Consider the following 12,120-nt stretch of genomic DNA (forward strand, 5'->3'; position numbering starts at 1 on the left):
TTGCATGTCACTCATTGTGAATGTCAGGATGTGGTCAACTCATGCACACAGGTTTCGATCTCGCCTTCACCACAGGAGCAATCTCTGCCCTCCCCTGCCAACTCAGCGACATCCTCCTCGAATTTGGAGAGCTCCTGGATGTTGGCCATCCCTCTGCCAGTCTAGGATCTCTCCCTCTTGTTGTAGGCAAGCTTGGCCTGCATAAAGCAATAGGATGGGATGTGATGAGAAGGGATGGAGCAGACGTTTGGAATGCGTGCCTCCTGTGTGTGCTGAGCCCTCCAGTAAGGGCTGAAGATGGAGTTTGTGCAGGTTGATAGATGAGATGCTGGTGAATACGCTTTCAATGCTGATATCTCCCCTGCTAATATTACGTGAGATCCCCTGAGCTGTCTGACACTTTGAGTGCACAATGCCATGATGAGAGTGTGAGTTTGGAGTCAGCTGAAGATTAACTTGCCTTGGCAGAGCAGATAAAATCGTTCATCCTCTTCCTACACTGGATGGCATTTCTCTGGCGGTTGCCTATAGAACTAACCTCCTTCACGACCGCCACCCAGGCTGGTGAGGTGAGGTTGGTGGACTTCCTGAATCCATCCCTGAGGAAAAGAACCTCCCGGTTCTGACAGGCACCTCTAATTAAAGCCTCCAGTGAGACATGGCTAAATGTTGTCGCACTCTGCTTGTTCCTTGGACCCATTTCTGGAACTTCCACCCACACAGCTGGGCTGCAGACAGTAATCTGTGTGCTCAGGTGGCAATTAATATGGCACTAGGAACTTTGACCCCATGAGGTGACGGCTGGCAGACAAATCAGTGCCCGCCCTGCCACGTCATTCAGCAAGCAGCTTGTCTATGCATAATTAATATGGAAAATTGGGCATGAGAACCTGACCCAAAGATCAATAGGAAACTCACCACTAATCCTGCCCACCACCACACTTAGTCTGCAGAATGGATAATTCCACCCTTAGTCTGCAGAATGGAAGATTCTACCCTTTGTGTTTGTCTTCACTGTAGAAGATACAAATACATCCCAGAAATACTTGTAAATCAAGAGGTGAAAGGGGGGGAAGGACTTAAAACAATTACAATCACCAGGGAAAGAGTATTGGGCAAACTATTAGAACTAAAGGCTGACAAGTTGCATGGACCTGATGGCCTGTGTCCTAGGGTCTTAAAAGAAGTGGCTGCAAAGGTAGTAGATGAATTGGTTACAATTTTCCAAAATTCCTTAGATTCTGCAAAGGTCCCATCAGATTGGAAAATGAAGCTCCACTATTCAAGAAAAGAGGAAGATAGAAAGCAGGAAATTACAGATCGGTTAGCCTAACATCTGTCATAGGAAAAATGCTAGAATCTAATATTAAAGAGGTATATCATGACACTTAGAAAATCCTAATGCAATCAGGCAGGGTCAGCATGAGTTTGTGAAAGGGAAATTGTATCTGACTAATTCATTAAAGTTCTTTGAGGAAGTAACAGACAAGGTGGATAAAAGGGGAACTTGTAGATGTGGTGTACTTGGATTTCCAAAAGGCATTTGAGAAGGTTCCACATCAAAGGTTACAACACAAAATAAGAGTTAATAGTGTAGGGAGTTACATATTAGCACGGGTAGATGATTGGTTAGCTAACAGGAAGAAGAGAGTAAGGATAATTGGGTCATTTTTGAGTTGGCAAGCTGTAACTTGTGGACTACCACAGGGATCGGTGCTGGGGCCTCAACTGTTTACCATCGATATTAATGACTTAGATGAAGGGACCAAATGCATGACTGCTAAATTTGTAGGAACTTACGCTGTCAAGAGGAGATAAAGAGTCTCCAAAGGAATTTAGATAGGTTAAGTGAGTGGCAAAAAATTGTCAGATGGAATATAATGTGGGAAAATGTGAATTTGTCCATTTTGGTTATAGGAGGTAGGATTGAAAGTAGAGTTGAGGCCACAATCAGATCATCCATGAGCTCATCAAATGGTGGAGCAGGGTCCAAATGGCCTACTCTTGATCCTAATTTATATATTTGTATGCTCGTATGGCTTGGGTGTATCATTCAAGGAATAGAGGAAGCTAGCATGCAGGTAGAACAAGCAATTAAAAAGGCAAATAGCACGTTGACCTTTATTGTAAAGGGATTGGAGTACAAGAATAAGGAAGCCTTGCTACATTTAGACAGGGTTTTGCTGAGACTAGACCTGGAGAACTGTGCGCAGTTTTGGACTCCATGGGTGGAATTTTGTGCCCTCCCCCGTAGTGAGTGGCAGGGGTGGCATTTAATCAGACATGTGAGAACCCTGCCACCTTCCCGCCTCCACCACCGAAGGCCCATGGATATCCTTCCTGCTTCTGCACCAACCTTAACGCAATGCCATACAGGAACATGACAAGCAAACCCTCGGATGGGAGGGGAGGGGTTCTCCCAATGTCAGGCACTCAAAGCCTGATCAAAGGACCCGACATCGGGAAGGAGAAGGAAAAGGCTGGGAAATAAGAGTACTGGTCCAACCTGGTCTTGTATACCTTAAAATGGATTGCCAGTTCGGACCAGTACTCTTATTTCCCAGGTTTTTACTATTTTTTCCCACTGGCCACTGAGGGTCATCCCCCTGACCTTGGTGCCAACCCCTCCCCTATGACCCCTCCCCCTCTCCCCCTCTTTCCCACCACTGCTCATCTGTGGCCTGGAATCAGCAATAACCCTAGGCGTCAGGTGGCTATCATACCGGCAGCAAATGCCACCTCCCTGGTGGTGTTGCCTCTGATTGGCCAGCAGCTCTCACCAGGCAGTGCTTCCACCCTGGGGTCCTTGATCCTGGGGAAAGGCCTGGCGTTTGAGTGTCAAGGTGTCTGAGCGGCACATGATGTAGCGGACCTTCCCAAAAAGCGGTGACACGGGGCTGCTGCCTGTTCTCCAGCAGTTGGCCAAGACCCCCATTGCCTCCACAAAACTCTAGCTCATATTTAAGGAATTTATGCTTGCCTTGTAGGTAATACAGCTAAGGTTCACAAGATTGGTCCCTGGCATGGATGGGTTGCCCTAGGAAGAGAGGCTGAGAAAATTGGGTCTAAATTCTCTGGACCTCAAAAGAATGAGTGGTGAGATCATTGAAACATATAAGATTCTGAAGGGGCTTGACTGAGTAGATACTGAGAGGTTATTTCCCTTGGCTGGAACTTGCGGGCACAGTCTCAGGATATGGGACCAATCATTTAGGACTGAGATGGGGAGAAATCTCTTCACTTAAAGGGTTGTGAATCTTTGGAATTCTCCAGCCCAGAATGTTGCGGATACTTCATCATTGAATATATTTAAGCCTGGGATAAGTAGCCTTTTCATCTCTCAGGGCATCAAGGGTTAGGGGAGCAGGCATATGGAGTTGAAGCTGAAGATCAGCCATGATCACACTAAATAGCAGAGCAGACTAAACCGACCATATGGTCTACTCCTGCCCCTATTTCTTATATTCTCCGACCTGAGGGGCCTTCGTGGATCCCTGCAGGTGTTGCCTCACGACACAGCTCTCCATCATCAGGAGCAGCGGCTATCGTCAGAGAGCCACTGCTCAGGAATCCACACCTCTGCCACTTTCGGTGGCTGGCAGAGAGGAGGGCTGTAGCTGCCGGGGTGACCAGGGTTGGGGCGTGCTGGGTGGCAGAGGAGTGGGCTGGATGATTCCTCAGGAGTTGGTGCATCACATGTCGGTGGACGTTTGTTCACGGGCTTCCAAGATGCCTGTGTTTTTTGCGGCCTTGTGGAGTCTGTGGACCACACATACGTTAATTGTTGTAGGCTGCACCCCCTTTTTAGTTTCTTGAAAAACATTTTACTGTTGTTTTGTTTGCACTTCAGTCCCACACTCCTGATCTACAGACATCCGGTGTGGAGAGGGGCCAGGAGGGAGAACGACCTCCTCATGAACCTGCCCCTGGGCTTGGGCAAATTGGCCATTAACAGGTCCAGGCAGTGGGCAATCGAGGTGATCGTCCAACGCGACTGTCTGCCCCTCTTTCGCAGCTATGTGCGTAGTCGGGTGTTCCTGGAGAGGGAGCACACAGTGCCCACTGGCACCGTCGATGCCTTCCATGCTCGGTGGGCACCGCGGGGACTGGGGTGTTTATCAACCCCCTTAATCACATTTTAATTTAATGTTGGTAAGTTTCCTTTAAATTTTGTCTTCTGTTTTTGCAGTTTTCCTTTAAGGGCCTGCCTTTTAATTTGTCCCTTGATTTGTTAATTTAGTTTATTTGTTTTGCCTCAAAAGAGTTACCTGCACCTAAGGCAGGAGCAGTTTGTTCAGCAGCTGTGATTCACCAAGGGGAACGTCAAGGAGCTGTGCAACCTTTTGGAACCAAACTTGCAGCTTTGAAGCAGGGTGAAGACAGTACTGCCATTAGTCATGAAGGTGAACGTGGTCATCAATTTTCCCACAAGCACATCTTCACTTGCAGATCCTGCCTCTAAAATTTGAGCAGTGCCAGTGCTGGCAGGTGTGTATCAGATTAAGTGGCCTCATTTCTTCCTCCTCAGCCTGTTCTCCCTCTAGGCCATCAGCCTCCTCCACCAGTGTTATCATGTCCCAGGTAATTAATTCTCTCAATTTCCTTCTAATTGTGTCAGGCTAACTGCCCTGTAGTTAATTGAAAAGCAGAATATTGCGGATGCTGAAACAAAAAGAGAAAATGCTGGAAATACTCGACACATCAGGCAACATCTGTGTTGAGAAAGGGTTAACATTTCAGGTCGATGACCTTTTATCAGAATTGGGAGAAGTTAGATTTTGAGCAAGGGTTAGGTAGAGAAATGACAAAAGGAAGGTCTGTGATAGGATGGAAGGCAGGACAGATTAAATGACAGAATGTGGTACTTTTAAGAGTATATAGTTAATTGACCATGTGATTGTATTGACCAATTGCCACACAGCGCAGGCTACTTTGGTAACTGTAAGTCTAGAGCTGGAGGTGATTGAAGAAGCAAATATGGTGTTAGTGCTCTGTTCTTAGTTCCAATAAACCACCAATATTTGTTCAGTTAATCAGCCTCTCTGCCTATATTGTTTCAAGCACCAGCTAATGTGTCAATGTCAAGGGTGCAGCTCTCAAAAGATTTCAAAAGATTACTCAAAAGATTTCAAAGGTGCAGCTAGTGTTCACCGGACAAAGCGAACCTGATAACAAAAAACATAAAACTGGCGGCAAGGATAAATCAAATCAATTGATGGCTATCAAGAGAGACGCGGTAAGCCAGCTACTTATTTCGCCACTACCTTGAAAGCTGTTTGAAAGCGCTGCCTCCTTAGTCATCGAGTATGCCTTGGTTTGGGCATCTTGAACCATTTGACCCCGTTTCTGATGACTGGTCTCATTACATTGAACGCCTAGTATTCTTCTTTACCACTTTCGACATCATGGGGGAGGACAAGAAAAGGATGATTCTTTTATCCACAGGCAGGAGCAAAACATATGGGCTGATCCGCAGCCTCACGTCACCTAACACCCACTGATACGAAGACTTTCGACGAGTTAGTAAACATTGTAAAAAAACCACCTGAAGCCAAAACCCTCAGTCATTATGAAGTGTTTTAAATTCAATTCGAGGAATAGGCTTCCAGGAGAGACAATCACTGGCTATGTAGCTGCTTTAAGGGAATTAACAGAATATTGTGAGTTTGGAACTTCAATTAATGACACGTTGAGAGATCAATTGATATGCGGAATTGGGAACGATGCTATTCAGAGGTGATTGCTATCTGATACTAATCTAGACTTCAGTAAGGCATTAGAATTGGCAACAGCCATGGAGAGCACTGTTAGAGACTCGGAGACAATAAAAGATACACAAAGTGGTGCCATCCATCTTGTAGGGTGAGAAGGGCCGGTAACAAAAGGCGCGAAAATATTGGTATCCACAGAAAGGTGGGGAATGCCCACTAAGTACAGACCATTGAAGAACAGCAGTACTACAGTGAAAACCCAGGATATTAATGAGAGAAATGCATCCAGGCAGCCTGCAGGCGATTGACAGTTCAGAAATATCAATTGCTTTTTCTGCCACAGCGATGGTCACATAATGCGGCACTGTCAAGACAGGCTGAGACAGCATTTTAAAAACAAAGGTAGAAATCGCGAAATCTGTCTCGTTGAAGAACCAAAGGAAGCAGAATCTGAAATCTATTCATTATACAACCTCAAAGAACTGAGCCAATCCAGGTAGTCATTAGAGTCAATGAACAACCCATCAAGATGGAGATTAATATTGGGGCATCAAAGTCTGTCATAGGAGAACATAGGTTCAGATACTTGAATAAAGGAGTCCACCCTATAAGTTTGGAAGAATCGGGCACTAAATTAAAAACATATACGGGTAAGGAAATAAAAGTGAAAGGGATATCTCAAGTCCTGGTGCAGTATGGGGATCAGCCTGTAAATTTACCCCTAATTGTAGTAGCTGGGGTGGGCCCCAGTTTACTTGGTCACAACTGGCTCAAAAAGATTAAATTGCAATGGGTCGATAATTCTCAAATCAGAACAAGAAACTTACAGGAATTGTTACAAAGGTATGCTTCCATTTTCAGTGACGAGCTAGGAAGAATTCATGGGCTACAAGCCAAGATCCATGTAGACTCTAACGCAACCCCCAGATTTATCAGACCCAGACCTGTCCCTTATGCTCTATGGGACAAAGTAGATACTGAGATAAACAAGCTGGAAAATTTTGGGCATCTTACAACTGGTGCAATTTTCTGAGTGGAAGGCACCGATAGTACACATACTGAAGCCAGGCCAAAGTGTTTGCTTATGCAGTGACTATAAGTTAACTGTAAACAGTGTGGCCAAGCTTGATAGACACCTGATACTGAAGATTGATGAATTATATTTGAAATTAGCAGGGGGCATCACATATTCAAAACCCGACATGAGCCATGCCTACCAGCAGGTAGAGTTGGAAGAAGGCTCAAGGGAATTCGTAACCATCAATACATATTTGAGGATTATATCAATATACTCGACTACCCTTTGGGGTCTCATCACCGTATGCTATTTTCCAGCGTACCATGGAAAATTTGCTTCAGGGACTGCCCCATGTCATTGTTTATCTTGATGATGTCTTAGTCACTGGACAAACTGATGAAGAACACTTAACTAATTTGGAGGAGGTGCTGAAATGCTTCTCACAAGCGGGGGTGTGCTTGAAGCGAGAAAAATGTATTTTCCAAGCCAAAGAGGTAGTTTACTTGGGCCATAAGGTCGACGTGCAGGGCCTGCATCCTTTGGAAGAAAAGGTCAAGGCTATTTGCGAGGCACCTGCACCGAGGAACATTGCAGAACAAAAGGCCTTCTTAGGCATGATAAACTACAATGGGCAATTTCTCCCAAATCTATCAATCATACTGACTCCGTTATACACATTGTTTCAGAAAAACCATAAATGGATTTGGCAAGCTCCGCACTGGGATGCGTTTCTGAAGTTAAAACAATTGTTAAGATCACCACCCTACTGGTCCCCTTTGGCCCAAAGAAAGAATTGATTTTAACTTGCAACACATCCCCTTATGGAGTAGGGGCTGTACTTTCAACAGATGGCTCTGAACGACCCATGGGTTATACATCTCACATGCTCAGTGCTGCAGAGCGACGATATTCTCAAATTGAGACGGAGGGCTTGTCTGTTGTGTTTGGTGTTCAGAAATTCCATCAGATACGGTCACCATTTTCACATCATATTCGAGCACAAGCCTCTGCTGGGATTATTTGGAGAGGATAAGGCGATACCCTCCATTGCATCTGCTCGTATCCAGAGGTGGGCACTGATACTAGACCACAAGACCATAAGATGTAGGAGCAGAAGTAGGCCATTCAGCCCATCAAGTCTGCTGCTTACAAATTCACTTTTTTCACCGATCAGAAAGCCAGATCACACATGCTGATGTGATGAGCCGGCTCCCCCGCCAGAAAACAACATGATGGCTCCAATTCCCCACTAACTTGTCTTAGCGCTAAATTTTTTGGACTTCTCCCATGTCCAGCCAAACATATCCGTGAATGGACAAGCCAAGATCGACTTTTATCTCACGCCTGGGAGCAAGTCCTGACTGGATGGTCAGGTGAGCCAAAGTCTAATGACATGAAGTCCTATTTCAATCGCAGATATGAGCTCACCTGCCAGGATGGTATATTCCTCTTGGCAGAAAGGGTAATTCTGCCTCCAAGAGAGGAAGGCCAATACAGGCCAAATTACATAGCAGCCTCACCCTGTGAATGACCAGGGCGACCATGGATGCGCCTCCACGTTGACCACGCAGGGCCCTTCTTGGGCAGGATGTTCCTTTTGCTAATAGACACTCCAAGTGAATGGATGTCTACGAAGTCCATGTCTGCTGCCACCAAAGACCGTTTGCGACAGAGTTTTGCAGTGCATGGGTTACCGGAGGTGCTCGTATCTGACAACAGGACGGAATTTACCAGCAGTGAGTTCCACAGGTTTACAACCCACAATGGAATAACTCATATCAAAACCTTGCCTTACTACCCCGGCTCTAATGGTTTGGCTGAGCAGGTGGTCCAAACTGAATTACTAATGAAGAGACGTCTCCACACCTGTCTAACTCTTATCAGGCTGAATTTATGGGGGTAGGTGGAGAGAAGCCAAAAAGCCCATAAGGCTATAATCATGAAAGAAATTTCACAGTGGGAGACACAGTTCTCATGAAGAACTCTGGAGATGGGCCCAATTGGCTATTAGGCGAAGTGAGTGCCATGACAGGACCTCTCTCCTATAATGTATTGGTAAATGGCTGAAGAATTAGGTGACATGTGGATCACCTCCAGAGAAGAGAGACAGTCCAACAAGAAGGAATGCTGTCATTATTTGCGTTTGATATTTCACCACACGTGGAAGAAATGTCACATGATTTGGATGTACCAGTGGGGCCTCTTGGACCTGAGATGGTTGAAGACACAAACTTGCCCACTTCCTCTGAAGAGCCTGGTGGACAGTTGACCCCTGAGAAGGAGTCTTGGAAAAGCCAGCTGAGGCCATTGAGCTACGACACTCGACATGTCCGAAGAAGCCTCCTGGGAAACTTGATTTGTGAATAGTTATTCTTGTAAATAATTGGAATGTTGTCAAGCTTGTCAATTGTACTTTCAAGTAAATGGGGAAGGGATGTGGTAAAGTGGAGTGCTATGTACCTTTGAGAGAGTGTGGTTAATTGATCATGTGACTGTATTGACCAATCTCTACACAGTGCGGGCTACTTTGGTAACTGTAAGTCTAGAGCTGGAGGTGACTGAAGAAGCACACATGGCGTTAGTGCTCTGTTTTTAGTTCCAATAAACCATCAATGTTTGTTCAGTTAATTGGTCTCTGCCTATGTTGTTTCAAGCACCAACTAATGTGTTTACGTTAAAGACGCAGCTAGCGTTCGCTGGACAAAGCAAACCTGACCACCAAAAACATGAAATAGACAAATTAGTCTTCCAGGACCAAAGGCAATAGTGCTGGGGCAAGAAAAGAAACAAAGAAATAAAAGATGTGCCAAGAGCAGATATGCTGCTGTTTGAAAGCAAAAATAAGAGAAAAACTGAAACATGCAAAGAAAACAAAATGTGGGCCAGAGATTTCAGTTTGAAATTGATTAACTCAATGTTGAGTCAAGAAGGTTGTAAAGTACCTAGTCAAAAGATGAGGTGCTGCTCCTCAGGCTTACATTAAACTTCACTGGAACAGTGCAGCAGAATGAGGACAGGGATGTCAGCGTGAGAGCAAGGTGAGGAATTAAAATGACGGACCACTGGAAGCTCTGGGTCATGCTAGCAGACTGAATGGAGGTCTTCCGCAAAGTGACCACCTTGCATTTGGTCTCCCCAGTATAGAAGAGGCCACATTGTGAGCAGCAAATACAGTAGTTTAAAATGAAAGAAGTACATGTAAATCACTGCTTCATCTGGTAGGAATGTTTGGAGCCTTGGATTGTGAGAGGAGAGGAGGTAAAAGGACAGATGTTACATCTCCTGTGCTTGCATGGAAAGGTGCCATGGGAAGAGAATGAGGTATTGGGGATGATTGAGGACTGGACCAGGGTATCATAAAGAAAACAGTCCCTTCAGAATCCTTTCGTGAATAGTATGGTTGCAATTGCTAACATCAATCCAAGGGACCATTCTAGAATCTAGAGAATTTTGGAAGATGAATATAAATGCATCCACTGACTGGAATTTTCCACCTGACTCCCCCCACACCCACTGCCTCAGGAGTGGGCCAGTAGGGAGAGGTACATAAAATTGCATGGTATGGCAGCGGGGGATGGGGGGATGGGGTGTGCCATGCCACCTCCATTGGTATTTTACTAGTGGTGGGGTAGGTGTTGTGTGGCCTCCCAAGCCATTTACCTCCTCTTTTCTCACCATCCAAAGCCCCAAACATTCCTTCCAAGTGAGTCCCATTCTGGGCCATATGCAATGGTAACCTATCAGCCTTGGGCCACGTCTGGCCCAAGTGGTCACTTAAGGCCTTTCACCTGCTGTCACTTTACCAGCAACAGCAGGTGCCTATGCCATGTGGTATGACTGCCATGTAAACGCTGGCCACCTGGCTGTAGGCTCGGAATGAGGATCCTTCCTGGTCAGGCACCATGTGCACCATTGAGGGCCTCCCCAGCGGAAAGGGCTGCTCCTGCTTGCACATTCCCTGAAGATGTAGGAAACTGATACAAACTTTGTTTAGATAAGCTTTCAAACACAAAGATCCACAAAAAGCCATCAGAAAGTGCCTCACTGATCTCACGAATAGCAGGTTGGCTATTTCAAATGACAACATAGGTAAAGCTGTGAGTAAATAGGAGTCAGAATTGGAGCAGGACAGCATTATGGCTTGAGTTCTGGGTGTAGTAATCTCATAATTCAGTTTGGGAAGGAGTGTGAAAATGTAGTTCAATGGAATTACCACCTGACGCTGGAACTCCCATAGCCTCCAGTTCCAAACCATGGACAGAGTCTTTTAAATAATTGCCGAGGCACCACAGCTGTAGCTGCAACAGAAAGGTCTAACCCACATTACCGCTGTAAACTCAAGGCAACATCTTGCTCTCTGAGGACGGAAGACTGAATAGATGACCATTACATAAAGCCCAGAATGGACTCCCTCCTGCACTCAGCAAACAGGCCTGGCCTAAAGGGAAGGATCACTGAGCCTTTTTGTGTGATTGGGATGGAATTTTCTGGGAAGTCTAATAATACAATTGATGCCCATTTTGACCATGCTCTGTAACATAGATGGGCAGAGGCTGTGCCCACCCCTCTGGATTGCAATTTTTCCTGCAAAATATAGCTTCCCTGCTAAAAATATACCTCCCCTCAGTCATCCAATTTCAGAGCTCTGATTTATTTTCTGCTGTTGAAAAGTTCTGCCACAATAACCCCCCGGGACAAAGTGAAAAGCAGATTTCTAATTTTAAAGACAGGTTGAGGTAACCAGTTTTCATCCAGGTAACTCCGGACCCTCCAATCTGGAACCTGATATATGACACTCTACCTGTGTCCGCAATAAGACTGATTGCCGCAAAATGAAAACTGAACTTATTTTTAACCACTTAAGCAAGATCATATTGGCTGAGTCATCAGTTCTGCAAAGCTTTTTTAATATTATAACAGTACAAAAATGCCAGCTGTATATAATGTAGGCTAATATGATGGATACCAGTACCATCCTACAGCACATAAAAGACATATACAGCATTTTTATCCACATTTCATAAAATGTGCAAGGAAAAATAAAATACAGCGTCTCTTACAACAGTTTAAAAACAGATGACACGGATCCCAACAGTGACATGTTTATAAATCATACTTTCACATCTGAATAAATGAACCATCTATATTCCTGTCCAGCACTGATTCCCCAGAACAAGCTGCAATTGATTTGGCTGAAGAAGAAGATGAAGACAAAGTGGAAAGAGCAGATGAAGAGTAGGGAGTTGATAACTTTGGCACTGCTAATCCAACGCCCCAAGGGCATAGCATAGCCAAGTAAAGAGAACAACTGAAGTTTCAGTAAGAAAGCCAAGGCCTGTGTTTCCCTGAATGTTGTGGAGTTTTGACTTCACAGTGTGCGACTGTCCTTTA

The sequence above is a fragment of the Carcharodon carcharias genome, chromosome 3, assembly GCF_017639515.1.
Source record: "Carcharodon carcharias isolate sCarCar2 chromosome 3, sCarCar2.pri, whole genome shotgun sequence".
Lineage (NCBI taxonomy): Eukaryota > Metazoa > Chordata > Chondrichthyes > Lamniformes > Lamnidae > Carcharodon > Carcharodon carcharias.